Raw genomic sequence first — 20,873 nt, forward strand, 5'->3', positions numbered from 1 at the left:
TCAGAGAAATCTATCATTATTTCTATCTTGTAGGCTAAAATAATCAAGCATATTATACAACAAAATCATAACAACATAATTTGAACCACTGAGACATAAAACATGATTTTACAAACATAACTTTGACAGTTGAAGATGCAGAGTTATGGAAGTTTTCCTGCAATTCTGTGGGCTGTGTATTGAAGTTTATCATTGTTTGACATCAGTTTTACCTTCTGTAGTTGCATCCTTCAAATATATCATGCTGTCTTGTAGCAAAGTGGATAATTTTGAACTCATGTTTATAGATAGATACCATGTCCATTATTTAGAGAGGTAAAGTGAATTCTCTTGTATAATGTATTGTTCAAGCATTATCAGTTACTAACATCCAGCTCTTTGCTACATCTACTTAAAAGAAATATACAGTACTTGCTGGCATTAGCAGTAAATGCAATGGAATTCCTGATTTCAGTTATGGATTATCTTTATCTCAAGAAAATAGGTGATTAGGCAGGAAAACAGTTTCTTGTGTGATGGTTTGGATTGTGATATTACTAAATGCAGTTTGGCAAAGACAGCATTAGAAACGCATAAAATGTCATTACAGAAGACTTGGCTGATACTGTCAGAACAGAGCTACACTGAAGTGTCAGTAACTTTAGTGTTTAAGTTTGGTACAGGCAAGCACCTGGCACAAAGAAAAGACAGCAAGTAAAAAGGAAGGAAAAACTAAAAAGGAGAGGAAAAGAAGTCACATAACGTAATGCTTATTTTCCTCTGAGGAGGTTATTATACTTCCGAAAAACATGTTGCTGCTATTTACATTGAGACTAGTTATATATCCATCACAGGCTATGTAGCTACCACAGCTAACAGTATCATTAATAATTTCTTTTTTACAGATTTATTGAGGAATAAATGACAACTAAAATTGTGTATATTTAAAATGTATGTGGTGATTTGATATACATGTACATTGTGAAATGATTACCACAATCAAGTTACTTATCACATCCATCACCTCATATAGTTCACACTCTCTCTGTCTCTGTCTCTGTCTCTTTTTCATTTTCTAGTAGTGAGAATGCTTAAAGTCTCCTCTCAATAAATTTCAAGTATATAATACCGAATTATTAACTATAGGCACCATGCTGTACATTAGATCCTCAGACCTTATTCATCTTATAACTGAAAGTTTATATTCTTTGACCTGTATCTACCCATTTTCCCCATCTCCCAGCTCCTGGCAACCATCATTCTACTCTCTGTTTCTATAAGATTGGGACTTTTTTTTTTTATTCCACATATAAATGATACTATACAGTATTTGTCTTTATCTGGCTTATTTCACTTAACATAATCTCCTCCAGGTTCATCCATAGCAAATGGCAGGATCTCCTTCCTTTTTATGTCTGAATAATCTTTCTATCTATCTATCTATCTATACACACACCATATTTTCCTTATCCATTCATCTGTCAATGAGAACTTTTAAGTTGATTGTGGCCCATAGAACATAACAGAGAGCAGAGAAATAAACCCACGTTTACATGGTGAACTAAACTTTGACAAGGGCACTAAGAACATACCATGGGAAAAGGACAGTTGCTTCAATAAATGGTGTTGGAAAAAAATGGACATCCACAGGACGAAGAATTAAACTGGACCCCCATCTTACACCACTAACAAAAATTAACTTGAAATGTATTAAAGACTTAAATGTAAGACCTGCAACCCTAAAACTCCTTGAGGAAAAGATAGGGAAAAAGCTCCTTGACACTGGTTTTGTCAGTGAGTTTTTGGATGCAACAGCAAAAGCACAGGTATCAAAAGCTAAAATAAACAAGTTGGATTACATCAAATTGAAAAGCTTCTTTACAGCAAAGGAAATCATCAAAAAATTAGAAAGACAACTTACAGAATGAAAGAAAATATTTGCAAATCACATATTTGATAAGGGGTTAATATTCCAAAATGTATAAGGAATTCATACAACTCAGTAGCAAAAAACCCCCAAATCATCCAATTAAAAAATGGACAAAGGATCCAAATAGAAATTTTGGCAAAGAAGACATACCGATGGCCTACAGGAACATGAAAATATGCTCAACATCACTAATCATGAGGGACATGCAAATCAAAACCACAGGGAGATATCATCTCACACCTGTTAGGGTAACTACTATGAAGACAAGATATAACAAGGCTTGACGAGGGTGTGAAGAAAAGGGAATTATTTCTCACTATAGGTGGGAATGTAAATTTGTACAGTTATTATGGAAAACAGTATGGAGTTTTCTCAAAAAATCAAAAATCAAATTATCATGAATAGCATCTATTTCAAGAAATCCAGTCTTTTCAATACTTCCTTGCAAATTTTTTCTCAAAAAATCAAAAATCAAATTATCATGAACAGCATCTATTTCAAGAAATCCAGTCTTTTCAATACTTTCTTGCAAATTTACCTAGTAATGCAAAGTTTAAAGTTCCTTAGGATGGGTCCTATGTATAATTTAGTTTAGGGCTATTTTAGCTTCACTGCTAAGGCTGTTTTGAGGACTGTATCTGAGACGTTTGAGACATTTCCACTCTGCCTCTTGGGATTACAAACTCTTCTGAGCCCTCTGTGAGCCCTGGAAATATTCCAACTGCTTCTGTCAGGTGGTTCTTTTTCTGGCCTTAGATATTTTCTTCTCAAACGTATACAGATGAGTACTCTGCCAATGACTTGTTAGGATTCCTCTGCCTATTTCTGTAAGTCTCTCTCTGAAGCCCCCTCCTTTTAGACACATTGGCCCCTCTGAATTGTAATTGCTCTCTCATCAGCAAGAATGCCTGGCTGTTTCTTCTCCTCCTTCCTGTGTTACATCCTGAAAATATCATGCAAGCTATAAGCTGGTGCAATCATTTGGATCACCTTATTTGTTTCTGTTTTCTCAGGAATCACAGGCCTGAGCTGCCTGTTGTCAAATGTATGAAAACTAGTGTTTTATAGATCTAGCCCTTTTTTCAAATTAATTTTTTTCAAATTTTTCAAATTGTTAAATGGGGGAGTGTTTCTCCATCTTGGCTGGAAACAAACATTTTTTGTTTGGGGTATTTTACAATTTTGATTTTCAATTGAATTATTTTTTTCTGAAGCTCATATACTCTATGAATGCAGTTCCATATGATTTTTAATCTGAAACCTGTGTGTTTGATTAAATAGAAAAAATATCTGAGGAGTAGAATTTGGAAGAATACAATTTTAATTTTTTTTTTCAAATTTGCATACTTTTTGGTCTTTTGTGTGCTTCTAATACCAGTAAGAATAAACTATTTTTATGAACTGAATGTTTTTGTCCCTCCAAAATTCATATGTTGAAGCACTAACCCCAAGTTGTGATGGTATTTGGAGATGTGACCTTTGGAGGGTAATTAGAGTCAGATGAGGTCATGAGAGTGGTGTTCTCATGATGAGATAAGCATCCTTGTAAGAAGAGACACCAGAGAGCTTGCTCACTCTCTCTCCCCGTGTGCACAGAAAGAAGAGTTCATAGGAATGCACAGTGATATGGTGGCTACTTTATAAGCCAAGACAAGAGGCCTCAGAATGAAATCTACCCTGCCCACACCTTGATCTTGGACTTCCTAGCCTCTACAACTGTGAAACATATTTTTTTGTTTGTTTGTTTTGTTTTGTTTTTTCTATTTAAGCTACCCAGTCTATGGTATTTTGTTAAGGCAGCCCAAGCTAACTAAGACAACTATTAATACCAAAATTTATATAAAGAAGATTGAATTTTTTTCTATCATGAGTATATTAGAATGAGATTAACAGATTTAAAGCACAGAAATTATTCCCACTGAATGTGTATTTAGATGAGGTGTGTGTGTGTGTGTGTGTTTGTGTGTATTTAGATGAGAATTAATCCTTCCCTGGGTGAGGAGAAGTTGAAATCTGGATCTGTCATTTTTTAGCAAAAAATGTCAATCAAATGAGTAGGCTTTAGAATTTGGCTCTCTCAATTTAATCCTGACACTAGCACACATCAGTTGCAAGATCATGTACAAGTTAAAGTCTCTCATCTGTTAAAATGGAAAAATAATAAGAGTTTTTATCATGTAAGGTTTTTTTTTTGAGTATTTAAATTGAAGAAAATAATCTAAAACACTATAGACGTGTTAATTTATCATTAATTTTAGTGATTATTTTTATCACTACTAACTATGCTACTTTGGACATGTAAGTTACATAACCTCTCTAAATTTGTTTTCTTATCTCTAAAATTGATAAGGATTCTTACTTTAAGAACTCAAAGAAAAAAGAATAATGTAGAACTACTGAGCACAATTTGATTCAGAGTATATGTTAATAAGTAGTATTTTAATTTTTAAAAATACTTATAGTTCTATTTTTGATATTTTAGAATTAACTTTATTGTTCCAAAAGTGTTCTCACCAAAAGTTCTTTAGTGTGTGTGTGTGTGTGTGTGTGTGTGTGCGCGTGTGCGTGTGCTTGTGTGTGTGTGTAGTATTCTTCCTTAGGAACATACCATTTCTTGTTTTCTTAGAATGCAATAGAAAAATGAACTGTATTTCAATACATTAATTTTTCATCCTGGTGAGAAAACTGGCAATAAATAACAATCTTATTTAAAGATCACAGGAGTAGGCCATTTGGAGTTTTTGTGTAGTGTCAATGCATCAGAAATCTTTGTTGAACCACTACATGAGTCCACACTACACCAAAAAGCATAAAGATCACATCGCAGTTGTATTCCTTCTAGCGGCAGAATCATTGGGATAGAATGTTAAAAAAAAAAAAAAAAAGACTATTTCAAATAGCACTGATTCTTGTTTAAATTAAAGTAGGTGGGAATTTCCCCAGTATCAATCTTAATTAACAGAAGACTTTTCTCCAAAAATGGTGAACTACCATTATTTCTAATGACAGAAATAATCAAAATTTCAGGTTCAACAAACAGGACAGAATAATAGCCATATATTGGTTTTCTAAATTTTAACAGTCTATTAAATTTGTAGTTTGAAGCTGTTTAGAATAGCTCTCTTAAACTAATGTACTGCTAAGCCAGGACATGTGTTGGATATGGCAATTCTAGAAGCATCATTTATAGTATATTAAACTTTATTTTGAGATAATTGTAGTGCAGTGGAAAGGAATAATACAGAAAAATCCCATGTGCTCTTTACCCAGTTTCCCCCAATGATATCTTACAAAACAGTTGTGCACTGTTAGAGTCAGTATATTGACAGTAATGTAGTCATGATTCAGAATATTTTCATTAGCATGAGGATCCTTCACATTGCTTTTGTAGAGCCTCACTTCTCTCTCACCTCCACCCTTCCTTCATCCCTAGCAACCAGTAATATGTTCTCTATTACTATAATTTTGTCTTTTCAAGAGTTTTATATAAATGGCCTATGTAGTAGGTAATATACAGAAATTAACTCAGCATAGTTCTATGGAGATTTGTCCAGGTTCATTCCTTTTTTTAATTTTTTAATTTATTTTTTTATACAGCAGGTTCTTATTAGTCATCAATTTTATACACATCAGTGTATACATGTCAGTCCCAATCTCCCAATTCATCACACCACCATCCCCACACCCCTGTGGCTTTCCCCCTTGGTGTCCATACGCTTGTTCTCTACATCTGTGTCTCAATTTCTGCCCTGCAAACTGGTTCATCTGTACCATTTTTCTAGGTTCCACATATATGCGTTAATGTAAGATATTTGTTTTTCTCTTTCTGACTTACTTCACTCTATATGACACTCTCTAGGTCCATCCACGTCTCAACAACTGACCCAATTTTGTTCCTTTTATGGCTGAGTAATATTCCATTGTATATATATGTCCCACATCTTCTTTATCCATTCATCTGTTGATGGGAATTTAGGTCGCTTCCATGACCTGGCTACTGTAAATAGTGCTGCAGTGGACATTGGGGTGCATGTGTCCTTTTGAATTATGATTTTCTCTGGGTATATGCCCAGTAGTGGGACTGCTGGATCATATGATAACTCTATTTTTAGCTATTTAAGGAACCTCCATACTGTTTTCCATAGTGGCTATATCAATTTACATTCCCACCAACAGTGCAAGAGGGTGCCCTTTTCTACACACCCTCTCCAGCATTTGTTGTTTGTAAATTTTCTGATGATGCCCGTTCTGACTGGAGTGAGGTGATACCTCATTGTAGGTTTGATTTGCATTGCTCTAATAATTAGTGATGTTGAGCAGCTTTTCATGGGCATTTTGGTCATCTATATGTCTTCCTTGGAAAAATGTCTATTTAGGTCTTCTGCCCATTTTTGGATTGGGTTGTTTGTTTTTTTAATATTGAGCTGCATGAGCTGTTTATATATTTTGGAGATTAATCCTCTGTCTGTTGATTCGTTTGCAAATATCTTCTCCCATTCTGAGGGTTGTCTTTATGTCTTCTTTATGGTTTCCTTTGCTGTGCAAAAGCTTTTAAGTTTCATTAGGTCCCATTTCTTTATTTTTGTTTTTCTTTCCATTACTCTAGGAGGTGGATCAAAAAAGATCTTGCTGTGATTTACGTCAAAGAGTGTTCCTCCTACGTTTCCCTTGAAGCGTTTTATAGTGTCCTGTCTTACATTTAGGTCTCGAATCCATTTTGAATTTATTTTTGAGTATGGTGTTAGGCAGTGTTCTAATTTCATTCTTTTACATATAGCTGTCCAGTTTTCCCAGCACCACTTATTGAACAGTCTGTCTTTTCTCCATTGTATATCCTTGCCTCCTCTGTCATAGATTAGTTGACCATAGGTGCCTGGGTTTATCTCTGGGCTTTCTATCCTGTTCCATTGATCTATGTTTCTGTTTTTTTGCCAGTACCATATTCTCTTGATTACTGTAGCTTTGTAGTATGGTCTGAAGTCAGGAAGTCTGATTCCTCCAGCTCCATTTTTTTCCCTCAAGGCTGCTTTGGCTATTCAGGGTCTTTTGTGTCACCATACAAATTTTAAGATTTTTGTTCTAGTTCCATAAAAAATGCCATTGCTAATTTGATAGGGATTGCATTGAATCTGCAGATTGCTTTGGGTAGTATAGTCATTTTCACAGTATTGATTCTTCCAATCTAAGAACATGGTATACCATCTGTTGGTATCATCTTTAATTTCTTTCATCAGTGTCTTATAGTTTTCTTCATACAGGTCTTTTTTCTCCCTAGATAGGTTTATTCCTAGGTATTTTATTCTTTTTGTTGCAGTGGTAAATGGGAGTGTTTCCTTAATTTCTCTTTCAGATTTTTCATCATTAGTGTATAGGAATGCAAGAGATTTCTGTGCATTAATTTTGTTTACTGCAACTTTAACAAATTCATTGATTAGCTCTAGTAGTTTTCTGGGGGTATCTTTAGGATACTCTATGTATAGTATCATGTCACCTGCAAATAGTGACAGTTTTACTTCTTCTTTTCCAATTTGTATTCCTTTTATTTCTTTTTCTTCTCTGATTGCCATGGCTAGGACTTCCAAAACTATGTTCAATAATAGTGGTGACACTGGACATCCTTGTCTTGTTCCTCATCTTAGAGGAAATGCTTTCAGTTTTTCACCACTGAGAATGATGTTGGCTGTGGGTTTGTCATATACGGCCTTTATGATGTTGAGGTAGCTTCCCTCTATGCCCACTTTTTGGAGAGTTTTTATCATAAATTGGTGTTGAATTTCGTCAAAAGCTTTTTCTTCATCTATTCAGATGATCATATGGTTTTTATTCTTCAATTTGTTAATATGGTGTATCACATTGTTTGATTTGTGTATATTGAAGAATCCTTGCATCCCTGGGATAAATCCCACTTGATCATGGTGTATGATCCTTTTAATGTGTTGTTGGATTCTGTTTGCTAGTATTTTGTTGAGGATTTTTGCATCTATATTCATCAGTGACATTGGTCTGTAATTCTCTTTTTTTGTAGTATCTGTGTCTGGTTTTCTTATCAGGGTGATGGTGGCCTCATAGAATTAGTTTGGGAGTGTTCCTTCCTCTGCAGTTTTTTGGAAGCATTTGAGAAGGATTGGTGTTAGCTCTTTTCTAAATGTTTGATAGAATTCACCTGTGAAGCCATCTGGTCCTGGACTTTTGTTTGTTGGAAGATGTTTAAGCACAGTTTCAATTTCATTACTTGTGATTGGTCTATTCATAATTTCTATTTCTTCCTGGTTCAGTCTTGGAAGGTTATACCTTTCTAAGAATTTGTCCACTTCTTCCAGGTTGTCCATTTTATTGGCATAGAGTTGCTTGTAGGAGTCTCTCAGCATGCTTTGTATTTCTGTGGTGTCTGTTGTAACTTCTCCTTTTTCATTTCTAATTTTATTGATTAGAGTCCCCTCCCTCTTTTTCTTGATGAGTCTGGCTAATGGTTTATCAATTTTGTTTATCTTCTCAAAGAACCAGCTTTTAGTTTTAATGATCTTTGCTATTGTTTTCTTTGTTTCTATTTCATTTATTTCTGCTCTGATCTTTATGATTTCTTTCCTTCTGCTAACTTTGGATTTTGTTTTCTTCTTTCTCTAGTTCCTTTTGGTGTAAGGTTAGATTGTTTATTTGAGATTTTTCTTGTTTCTTGAGGTAGGCTTGTATAGCTATAAGTTTCCCTCTTAGAACTGCTTTTGCTGCATCCCATAGGTTTTGGATTGTCGTGTTTCGTTGTCATTTGTCTCTAGGTATTTTTTGATTTCCTCTTTGATTTCTTCAGTGATCTCTGGTTATTTAGTACCGTATTGTTTAGCCTCCATGTGTTTGTGTCTTTTACGTTTCTTTCCCTGTAATTCATTTCTAATCTCATAGTGTTGTGGTCAGAAAAGATGCTTGATATGATTTCAATTTTCTTAAATTTACTGAGGCTTGATTTGTGACCCAAGATGTGATCTATTGTGGAGAATGTTCCATGCGCACTTGAGAAGAAAGTGTAATCTGCTGTTTTGGGATGGAATGTGCTATAAATATTAATTAAATCTATCTGGTCTGTTGTTTCATTTAAAGCTTCTGTTTCCTTATTTATTTTCATGTTGGATAATCTGTCCATTGGTGTAAGTGAGGTATTAAAGTCCCCCACTATTATTGTGTTACTGTCGATTTCCTCTTTTATAGCTGTTAGCAGTTGTCTCTTGTATTGAGGTGCTCCTATGTTGGGTGCATAAATATTTACAATTGTTATATCTTCTTCTTGGATTGATCCTTTGATCATTATGTAGTGTCCTTCTTTGTCTCTTGCAATAGTCTTTATTTTAAAGTCTATTTTGTCTGATATGAGAATTGCTACTCCAGCTTTCCTTTGATTTCCATTTGCATGGAATATCTTTTTCCTTCCCCTCACGTTCAATCTGTGTGTGTCCCTAGGTCTAAAGTGTGTCTCTGGTAGACAGCATATAAATGGGTCTTGTTTTGGTATCCATTCAGGCAGTCTATGTCTTTTGATTGGAGCATTTAATCCATTTACATTTAAGGTAATTATCAATATGTATGTTTCTATTACCATTTTATTAATTGTTTTGTGTTTGTTATTGTAGGTCTTTTCCTTCTCTTGTGTTTCCTGCCTAGAGAAGTTCCTTTAGCATTTGCTGTAAGTCTGGTTTGGTGGTGCTGAATTCTTTTAGCTTTTGCTTGTCTGTAAAGGTTTTCATTTCTCCGTCGAATCTGAATAAGATCTTTGCTCGGTAGAGTAATCTTCGTTGTAGGTTTTTCCCTTTCATCACTTTTAATATGTCCTGCTACTCCCATCTGGCTTGCAGAGTTTCTGCTGAAAGGTCAGCTGTTAACCTTATGGGGATTCCCTTGTACATTATTTGTTGCTTTTCCTTTGCTGCTTTTAATATTTTTCTTTGTATTTAATTTTTGATAGTTTGATTAATGTGTGTCTTGATGTGTTTCTCCTTGGATTTATCCTGTATGGGACTGTCTGTGCTTCCTAGACTTTATTGACTATTTCCTTTCCCATATTAGGCATGTTTTCAACTATATCTCTTCAAATATTTTCTCAGTCCGTTTCTTTTTCTCTTCTTCATCTGGGACCCCTATAATTTGAATGTTGATGTGTTTAATGTTGTCCCAGAGGTCTCTGAGAATGTCCTCAATTCTTTTCATTCTTTTTTCTTTATTCTGCTCTGTGGTAGTTATTTCCACTATTTTATCTTCCAGGTCACTTATCCATTCTTCTGCCTCAGTTATTCTGCTATTGATTCCTTCTAGAGAATTTTAAATTTCATTTATTGTGTTCATCATCATTGTTTGTTTGCTCTTTAGTTCTTCTAGGTACTTGTTAAACGTTTCCTGTATTTTCTCCATTCTATTTCCAACATTTTGGATCATCTTTACTATCATTACTCTGAATTCTTTTTCAGGTAGACTGCCTATTTCCTCCTCATTTGTTTGGTTGGTGAGTTTTTACCTTGCTCTTTCATCTGCTGTGTGTTCTCTGTATTCTCATTTTGCTTAACTTACTGTGTTTGGGGACTTCCTTTTGTAAGCTGCAGGTTTGTAGTTCCCATTGTTTTTGGTGTCTGCCCCAGTGGGTAAGGTTGTTTCAGTGGATTGTGTTGGCTTCCTGGTGGAGGGGAGTTTTTCCTGTCTTCTTGTGAATGTGGCTTTATTTTATCTTTCTGGTGGGGAGGACCACGTCCTGTGGTGTGTTTTGGGGGTGTCTGTGACCTTATTATGATTTTAGGCAGCCTCTCTGCTAATGGGTGGGGTTGTGTTCCTGTCTTGTTAGTTGTTTGACATAGGGTGTCCAGCACTATAGCTTGCTGGTCGTTGAATGGAACTGAGTCTTAGCGTTGAGATGGAGATCTCTGGGAGAGCTTTCACTGTTTGATATTACATGGAGCCAGGAGGTCTCTGTTTGGCCAATGTACTGAATTTGGCTCTCCCACCTCAGAGGCACAGGCCTGACCCAAGGCTGGAGCACCAAGACCCTGTCAGCCACATGGCTCCCAAATCTATAGTTGCTCCAAAGTCCACTTCCTCAATTTTGGGATGATTCATTGTCTATTTAGGTATTCCAGAGATGCAGGGTACATCAAGTTGATTGTGGAGATTTAATCCACTGCTGATGCTGCTGGGAGAAATGTCCCTTTCTCTTCTTTGTTTCCACAGCTTCTGGAGTTCAGCTTTAGATTTGGCCCCACCTCTGCATGTAGGTCACCTGAGGGCATCTGTTCTGTGCTCAGACAGGATGGTGTTAAAGTAGCATCTGATAAGGGGGCTCTGACTCACTCAGGCCATAGTGGGGTGGGTGGGTAGGGAGGGATATGGAATGTGGGGCAAGCCTGCTGAGGTAGAGTCCCGCATGATGTTGCAACAGCCTGAGGCATGCTGTGTGTTATCCTGGTGAAATTGTCCCTGGATCACAGGACCCTGGCAGTGGCGGGCTGCACAGGCTCCCAGGAGGGGAGGTGGGGATAGTGACCTGTGCTTGCACACAGACTTTTTGGTGGCTGCAGGAGCAGCCTTAGCATTTCATGGCCGTCCCTGATGTCCACACTGATAGCCATGGCTCATGCCTGTTTCTGGAGCTCCTTTAGGCGCTGCTCTGAATCCCCTCTCCTTGCGCACCCCGAAACAATGGTCTCTTGCCTCTTAGGCAGGTCCAGACTTTCTCCAGTACTCCCTCCCAGCTAGCTGTGGTGTACTAGCCCCCTTCAGGCTGTGTTCATGCAGCCAATCCCAGTCCTCTCCCTGGGATCTGACCTCCAAAGCCTGAGCCTCAGCTCCCATCCCCCACCTGTCCCAGCTGGTGAGCAGACAAGTCTCTCGAGCTGGTGAGTGCTGGTTGGCACCGATATTCTGTGCAGGAATCTCTCCGCTTTGCCCTCTGCACCTCTGTTGCTGTGCTCTTCTCCGTGGCTCCAAAGATTCCCCCCCACCATCCTCCTGTCTCCACCAGTGAAGGAGCTTCTTAGTGTGTAGAAACTTTTCCTCCTTCATGGCTCCCTCCCTAAGGTGCAGGTCCTGTCTCTATTCTTTTGTCTCTGTTTTTTCTTTTTTCTTTTGCCCTACCCAGGTACGTGGGGAATTTCTTGCCTTTTGGGATGTCTGAGGTCTTCTGCCAGTGTTCAGTAGGTGTTCTGTAGGAGTTGTTCCACATGTAGATGTATTTCTGATGTATTTGTGGGGAAGAAGGCGATCTCCATGTCTTATTCCTCCACCATGTTGAAGGTCTCCTGTCAATTAAATTTAAAGGTGTTAAAACTCAGATCAGCAGACATTGAATGCTAAATCCACCATGTTTCAAGAAAGTTTTTTTTTTTAAACACTCTTTCCCCATATGATGATCATTTACAGATATTACAAACCAAACCAAATGAGTGGAACACATTCAAATGCAAAGAATGAAGCTAAGTAATCTAAACACTGATAATAATTTTAAAAGCAGGCTTGAGGTTTTTTTAAAATGTTTTTGAATTTCAGTACGAGAATAATAAGCTCTAACAAAAATTAATTTAAAAAAAAGGAGCACTGTGCTTTTCTTCTCCCCAAAATAATCTTAAATTATCATAGAAAATTAATAAAACAGGATTAACTTTAAGATTATAATTATCTGCTTCCCTTTCTGGTTTCCCACCATAATAGTTTGAGAACAGCCATTATTATTTCATAAATTACTTCTCAGCCAAGATACTCAGTGTTAATATCAATTTTTTTCTTATCTGGGATCAAATATTCGCTTATTGTTTTTTATTTTATATAGATTCTTGTTGAATTTGATGACAAATGAGAAAAGTTAAACAAAGGAAAATATACTTCTTAATTTATACCAAGGAAATAAGCCTTTTATGACAAATAAATCTGCATTACTGAACACTTAGACATTTCAAGACACCCATCCTATTAGAACCATCCAACATTTCAACTGAGAGTATAAAAACAGTTTAAAAAACAAAGTTCTTTAAAAAATTACTGTAATCTTAATGTAGATTTTTTAAATTGAGGTTTCAAATTCAATTGGACTTTCAAGTTTCTTCCTTTCATCTCCCATTTTGATGGGAAAAAAATATTTTTCTATCAATATTGAATTGATTAAATCAATTATGGGTCATCCATATAATAGAATACTATGCAAACTTTATTAATTGGAAAGAGAATGTCTATGTCAGTGGTATTAAGGTGAAAATAAAGAAACAGTATGTAGGAGGTGATGCAATTTTAATTTACAGACATCAACCTATTGTTTCATCAATCTACTGACCTGCTTATCATCTACCTGTATGTAATGTATGCTAAGAAAAAAACCCACATATCCTTGAAGGAGATATACCAACGTGTTAATAGTAGTTATCTAGTCATGAGGGGTGGGGTTGTAGGAGTCTATGAAGAGAAAGAAACTTAAGGGGACTTTCATTTTCTACTTCCTATATTTAAGTGCAATTTTAATTATGATTTAGCAAGCATTTCTTTTATAATTAAAATTTTTATTTTAGAGAAGAAAACAGAATAAAGGATATTTATTGTAGCTTTGTGGGAATTAGCTTTATTTCTAGTGTCTGTAATCCTGGCGTTTGAATCAACTTCATTTTTAAACGTTACTAACATCTGGAAATCATCAAAATGCTCTTTTTATTGTTATAAATGATATTAAACAATAAGTTATTCTGAATGCAGCATGAGGTAGTAAGAGGAATCAGAGCCACATGGAATTGATATATTTATTGTTTGTTTTCAAAGGTGTATCAGGGGAGTATTAAGTCAGTGAAGATAGGGAACTCTTCAGGAAGAGGATTAATTACTCTAAATAGAATAGAATCAAGTATGGTTTTCTCTAAAGGAATTATGGAGGCGAGATAAGATTAAGTAAACTTCAGGGTTTACTGTCTCCTCAAAGGCAGCATGCCAAGCCTACTTAATCTAATTGGCAAATTACCCAGCGTAATGATACATTTTCATAAATGTGCATTAGGTTGGGATGGGGGAATCCCAATCAATGCAATTAGTGATGCCTTTCTCTATTTAGCAGTTCTGCCTGACACAATTTTATGTACAATCCAGAAGACGTTTCTAAACTCTGGATTTGTAGAAAATTATGGAAGTTTAATATTGAAGATGACTAATGTTCTTTACTTTGTTTTGTCCCAGATATTAAAGATAGCATTTTACTCATTGCCTTTGGAGGCTTTTTCAACGGCTATATAGGCTTTCTCCCCAAACACCTGACCCTACATTTCTAGGTCTACTCTGGGCTCTTCTCTTGACTCCTTCACTTGTCTCTTCTCCTGATAATATTGACATGATCCTCCTCCAAGTCTCAGGACACTCCAAACCCTAAACTGAAGTTTGAGATATGCAGAACTTCTCTTTGTGCCCAGTCCCCCAATTCGGCATCTTAGAAGTGTCATCTTTCCTTTGCTTCCTGAAAACTCATTAACTGTAGAATTTTACCCCACGATTCTATACCATATGTCACTAAATGGCAGAAGAAGTCCCATCCTTGGCTAGTAGGTGTGCTTTTTAATGGCATGGAGAGTATTTTTGTTTGTTTGTTTGTTTAGTTGAGCCAACAAAAGATCAGGATATTTAACATAAGAAGTTTGCTGAATTCTTTGGAATATTGAGGAAAAACAAATAAGCAATCAAACAGAAAATGTGTCATCACTGGGTCCCAATCTTGGACCTAAAAATAATTGTGTGATGCTGAGTAGCACCAACTCCCTTTACATAGTCCCATTCCACATAATGTCCATCGTTCCCTTTTGTCTAACATCTATTCATTGTGCTCATTTGTGTGCTTATTTGGTACCTAAAAGCACTTGATTGAATTTGTGACCCATTTGCCATATACCAAAACCCTTTTCAAAACACTCCTTCTTATGGAGAAGTAAGAGACAGAAAAAGACATTGTCTTAGTTTTGCTATTTGTATTCTTCTCCTAGATCACAGGTTTAAGGTAAAGGAAGAAACACTAAGCTCTGGGCATGGCAGATTCAGTGAAGGTTATTGAGTTATAATCCTTTATGAAAGTTACTGAGTTCTGAAAGTCAGTCACATAAGAGACAGTCTTCTCTTAAAAATAAATTTTGACAACAATAAAGTTGTCAAAAATCAAGTTCCTATTTACAAAGTCAAATTGTCTCATAGGAAACCAGAGGCAAACCTTTAGGAGATCACTAAAGGCAAACTTTCAGAAAGCTTTCTTGGCTCTCAAGTTCTTTGTTTATACATTCACCCATTATGTTTACTCAGCTTTCCGTACTGAAAGGTCTATCTCATACATTTGAGCCCTTAATTATATGCTCATATCCTTCTCTAGCAAATTCACAGGAGTAGCTATACTTTCAAGTCATGTTAAAGAAAACCTAAGATTCACCTCTTTGTCATATTTGATAAATTTATACTTTTATTTTCTTTAATTGGATCAGGTACCTTTGCAGACAGTTCCTCTTTGAAGTCAGCTTTTGGCAGATAGATATTCAGTGCATCAGTAGTAGCTTTTCATGATGCATGCCAGTCGCTTCTTCGATTTGAACTTCTATAATCTACTCATAGTTTTGGAAATTTCGATTGTCTTTAATTGCTTTTCCTGGAGTGTGGCAGGCAATCTTTGTGAACCCAGTAACTTCTCATTTTAAAGCTGCATCTTAATGCAATCTTTTGAAAGACATTTTAATTGCTAGTTAAATTACAATTTTAAGTTAAATTACAATCTTATGTCATTCCATAGTGCAAATAATTTAACTGAATTGATAGACATGACACATAGCCAATTTCATGCATAGGCAACGACCTGAAAGTCATGTTACCTCTAAACTTGGTGACTGTGAAATTTCTTTTGAGATCAATAATACAATACATCTTAATTTTAAAACTGTTCAATAGTTTCAAAACTGTGAAAGTGTAGAAAAGCATGTTAGAAATGAATACATATGGACAATTTTTGACTCCCTCATCTCATAGTATAATCATACTGTTTCATTATTAAAAGTAAAGAATAATAATATATTCTGAGGATTAACTGTTACAGTATATTTAAATCACTTTTATATTTAAATGCTTTTATATTAAAAGCACTTGGCACCTAGTAGGTTACAAAGCAACAAGTGCTATTACATTTTTCAAAATAGATTTTAAAAGAAGTTTTGTAAAATTTTTATTTGTTGATGAAAAAGGGGTAAGAATTTCCTATTGAAACTCAGACTTTGCATTGGAAAAAATGGCTAATTTTTCATTCACAAAGATACATTCATAGCTCTCTGTATGGTGATCCTCAGTCACATATTGCTTTTGTATAATACAGGTTTTTCTTCTTGAATCAGAACATTTATTTTTGACAATGATAAAAACAGGACATTGCCACTTCCTGGAGGATAAATGTGTGGTCATGCTGAAAAAAGAAAGTTTATTTTTTTTCCCTCTAACCTAAAGCTTAAGAATATCAAAGAAGAAGAAGGAGGAAGAGGAATTGGAAGAGGGGGAGGGAGAGGGAGAAAGAGAAGAAGAAGAGGAAATGAATCCTCTAAAATACTTTTATAATTCAAACCCTAAATTAAGATATCAATTTTTTTCCTGTCCTAGATTTTATAGGTTTTATTTATAGTTCTCTATAGAGAGTTTATCAAAAGCAGATGAATCCCTTGCCTTTTGGTTATCATACAGTACCTTCCACTAAACATGCAGATTGATATATACCAACCAGACCTAAGATACACAGAGAGAAGAATGTAGGATATTGTCTGATGCTCAGCAAATGCAATTTGAAACTGTTACTACGAAGCTATCATTGAAGATTTGAGCTCATTGAAGTTTAGAATTTTCTTTAAATGTCAGGGAAACTAGGATAACCAAAGTGACTTAAATTGAATTTCTTGATGTAGACTAATGGCAGTAAATCAATATGTAAGAAGTTTATCTATACTAGAAAATACATGGCTGTTTATTCTGTCATATTCATTAGGCCTAACACAGAGCTTGGGTAAATCTACTTTCTACTTTGACATCAATACATTCTTTTAGAATAGAATGCCCTGTTTCATTGGAAGAATGGTGCTCATCTACTTCCACAGGTGACATCAGGAATCGACAGTGGGGATAAATGATTCAGAAAATGAGGTTACTGTACAAAGGCAATGTATGTGGTGGTTCAGAGAACTTACTCTGGAGCTGACTTCTTGATTTCAAATTCCAGCTCCATCTCTTATTAACTGCGTGTCCTTGAGCAAGTTATTCAAATTTCTAAACCTCAATTTCTTCATTTGTAAAATGGGTATAATAGTACCAACTCTATAAAATTGTTGGTAGAACTAAAGGAATAATAAAGCTTTTGGATTAGTGCTTACACATAGTAAGAACTATATGAACGTTAGCTACTACTGTGCTTTGCCCAGCTAGTTTGATTCCTCTCAGAAATACATATATGCAGCTGAAGGGTTGTATTCATCTAATCACTTCTATCTACTATCTACAGGGTAGCAAAAACCCTCACACTTACTTTTGGTACCTCCTTATTTCTCACTTACATATCCAGTGCATTACCAAGTCATATCAACAATCTTTTTTTTTTTTAATTAGCAAAATCTGGGCTTCCCTGGTGGCGCAGTGGTTGAGAGTCCGCCTGCCGATGCAGGGGACGCGGGTTCATGCACCGGTCTGGGAGGATCCCACATGCCGCGGAGCGGCTGGGCGCGTGAGCCATGGCTGCTGAGCCTGCGCGTCCGGAGCCTGTGCTCCACAACAGGAGAGGCCACAACAGTGAGAGGCCTGCGTACAGCAACAACAACAACAAAAAATTAGCAAAATCTTAAATATGTCCTCTTTTCTTATTTTTTTACTGCATACATTTTATTTATTTTTGAAAATTTATTTATTTATTTTTAACATCTTTATTGGAGTATAATTGCTCTACAATGGTGTGTTAGTTTCTGCTTTATAACAAAGTGAATCATCCATACATATAACATATATCCCCATATCTCCTCCCTCTTGCGTCTCCCTTCCACCCTCCCTATCCCACCCCTCTAGGAGGTCACAAAGCACCAAGCTGATCTCCCTGTGCTATGTGGCTGCTTCCCACTAGCTATTGATTTTACATTTGGTAGTGTATATATGTCCATGTCACTCTCACTTCGTCCCAGCTTACCATTCCCCCTCCTCGTGTCCTCAATTCCATTCTCTACCTCTGCGTCTTTATTCCTGTCCTTCACCTAGGTACTTCAGAACCATTTTTTTTTTTTTGATTCCGTATATATGTATTAGCGTACAGTATTTGTTTTTCTCTTTCTGACTTACTTCACTCTGTATGACAGACTCTAGGTCCATCCACCTCACTACAAATAACTCAGTTTCGTTTCTTTTTATGGCGAGAAATATTCCATTGTATATATGTGCCACATCTTCTTTATCCGTTCATCTGTCGATGGACACTTAAGTTGCTTCTATGTCCTGGGTATTGTAAATAGAGCTGCAGTGAACACTGTGGTACATGCCTCTTTTTGAATTATGGTTTTCTCTGGGTATATGCCCAGTAGTGGGATTGCTGGGTCTTATGGTAGTTCTATTTTTAGCTTTTTAAGGAAGCTTCATACTGTTTTCCATAGTGGCTGTATCAATTTACATTCCCACCAACAGTGCAAGAGGGTTCCCTTTTCTCTACACCCTCTCCAGCATGAATTCTTTGTAGGTTTTTTGATGATGGCCATTCTGACTGGTGTGAGGTGATACCTCATTGTAGTTTACATTTGCATTTCTCTAATGATTAGTGATGTTGAGCATCCTTTCATGTGTTTGTTGGCAATCTGTATATCCTCTTTGGAGAAATGCCTATTTTAGTCTTCTGCCCATTTTTTGATTGGGTTGTTTGTTTGTTTTTATATTGAGCTGCATGAGCTGCTTGTCAATTTTTGAGATTAATCCTTGTCAGTTCCTTCATTTGAAAATATTTTCTCCCATTCTGAGGGAGCTCCTTAGGTCTTCTTTATGGTTTCCTTTGCTGTGCGAAAGCTTTTAAGTTTCATTAGGTCCCATTTGTTTATTTTTGTTTTTATTTCCATTTCTCTAAGAGGTGGGTCAAAAAGGATCTTGCTGTGATTTATGTTATAGATTGTTCTACCTATATTTTCCTCTAAGAGTTTTATAGTATCTGGACTTACAGTTAAGTCTTTAATCCATTTTGAGTTTATTTTTGTGTATGGTGTTAGGGAGTGTTCTAATTTCATTCTTTTCCATGTAGCTGTCCAGTTTTCCCAGCACCACTTATTGAAGAGGCTGTCTTTTCTCCATTGTATATTCTTGCCTTCTTTATCGAAAATAAGGTGAGCATATGTGCATGGGTTTACCTCTGGGCTTTCTATCCTGTTCCATTGATCTATGTTTCTGTTTTTATGCCAGTACCATATTGTCTTGATTACTGTAGCTTTTTAGTATAGTCTGGATTCTGGGAGCCTGATTCCTCCAGCTCCATTTTTCTTTCTCAAGATTGCTTTGGCTATTGAGGGTCTTTTGTGTTTCCATAATAATTGTGAGAGTTTTTGTTCTAGTTCTGTGAAAAATGCCAGTGGTGGTTTGATAGGGATTGCAGTGAATCTGTAGATTGCTTTGAGTAGTAGACTCATTTTCACATTGTTGATTCTTACAATCCAAGAACATGGTATATTTCTCCATCTGTTTGTAACATCTTTAATTTCTTACATCACTGTGTTATAGTTTTTTGCATACAGGTCTTCTGTCTCCTTAGGTAGGTTTGTTCCTAGGTATTTTCTTCTTTTTGTTGTAGTGGTAAATTGGAGTGTTCCCTTAATTTCTCTTCCAGATTTTTCATCATTAGTGTATAGGAATGCAAGAGATTTCTGTGCCTTAATTTTGTTTATTTATTTATTTATTTTAACATCTTTTTTGGAGTATAATTCCTTTACAGTGGTGTTATTTTCTGCTTTATAACAAAGTGAATCAGCTATACATATACATATATCCCCATGTCTCCTCCCTCTTGCATCTCCCTCCTACCCTCCCTATGCCACCCCTCTAGGTGGTCACAAAGCACTGAGCTGATCTTCCTGTGCTATGCGGCTGCTTCCCACTAGCTATCCACTTTATTTTTGGTAGTATATATAAGTCCATACCACTCTCTCACTTTGTCCCAGTTTACTCTTCCCCCCCGCTTCCTCCTCAAGTCTGTTCTCTACGTCTCAGTCTTTATTTCTGTCCTCCCGCTAGGTTCTTCATAACCTTTTTTTAATTTTAGATTTAACACATATAACATATACATGTGTTAGCATATGGTATTTATTTTTCTCTTTCTGACTTACTTCACCCTGTATGACAGACTGTAGGTCCATCCACCTCACTACAAATAACCCAACTTTGTTTCTTTTTAAGGCTGAGTAATATTCCATTGTATATATGTGTCACATCTCTATCCATTCCTCTGTCTATGAACACTTAGGTTGTTTCCATGTCCTGGCTATTGTAAATAGAGCTGCAATGAACATTGTGGTACATGAGTCTTTTTGAATTCTGGTTTTCTCAGCGTATATGCCCAGTAGTGGGATTGCTGGGTTGTGTGGTAGTTCTTTTGTAGTTTTTTCAGGAACCTCCATAATGTTCTCCATAGTGGCTGTATCAATTTATATTCCTACCAACAGTGCAAGACGGTTCCTTTTCTCCACACCCTCTCCAGCATGTATTGTTTGTAGAATTTTTCATTATGACCATTCTGACTGGTGTGAGGTGATACCTCATGTGCATTAATTTTGTATACTGCTAATTTACCAAGTTCATTGAAGCTCTAGTAGTTTTCTGGAGCATCTTTAGGATTCTCTATGTACAGTATCATGTCATCTGCAAACAGTGACGGTTTTACTTCTTCTTCTCTGATTTGGATTCCTTTTATTTCTTTTTCTTCTCTGATTGTTGTGGCTAAAATTCCAAAACTGTG

The sequence above is a fragment of the Aethalodelphis obliquidens genome, unplaced genomic scaffold (assembly GCF_003676395.1).
Source record: "Aethalodelphis obliquidens isolate GAN/ISIS:26980383/991018 unplaced genomic scaffold, ASM367639v1 scaffold8, whole genome shotgun sequence".
In the NCBI taxonomy this organism is placed as follows: Eukaryota; Metazoa; Chordata; class Mammalia; order Artiodactyla; family Delphinidae; genus Aethalodelphis; species Aethalodelphis obliquidens.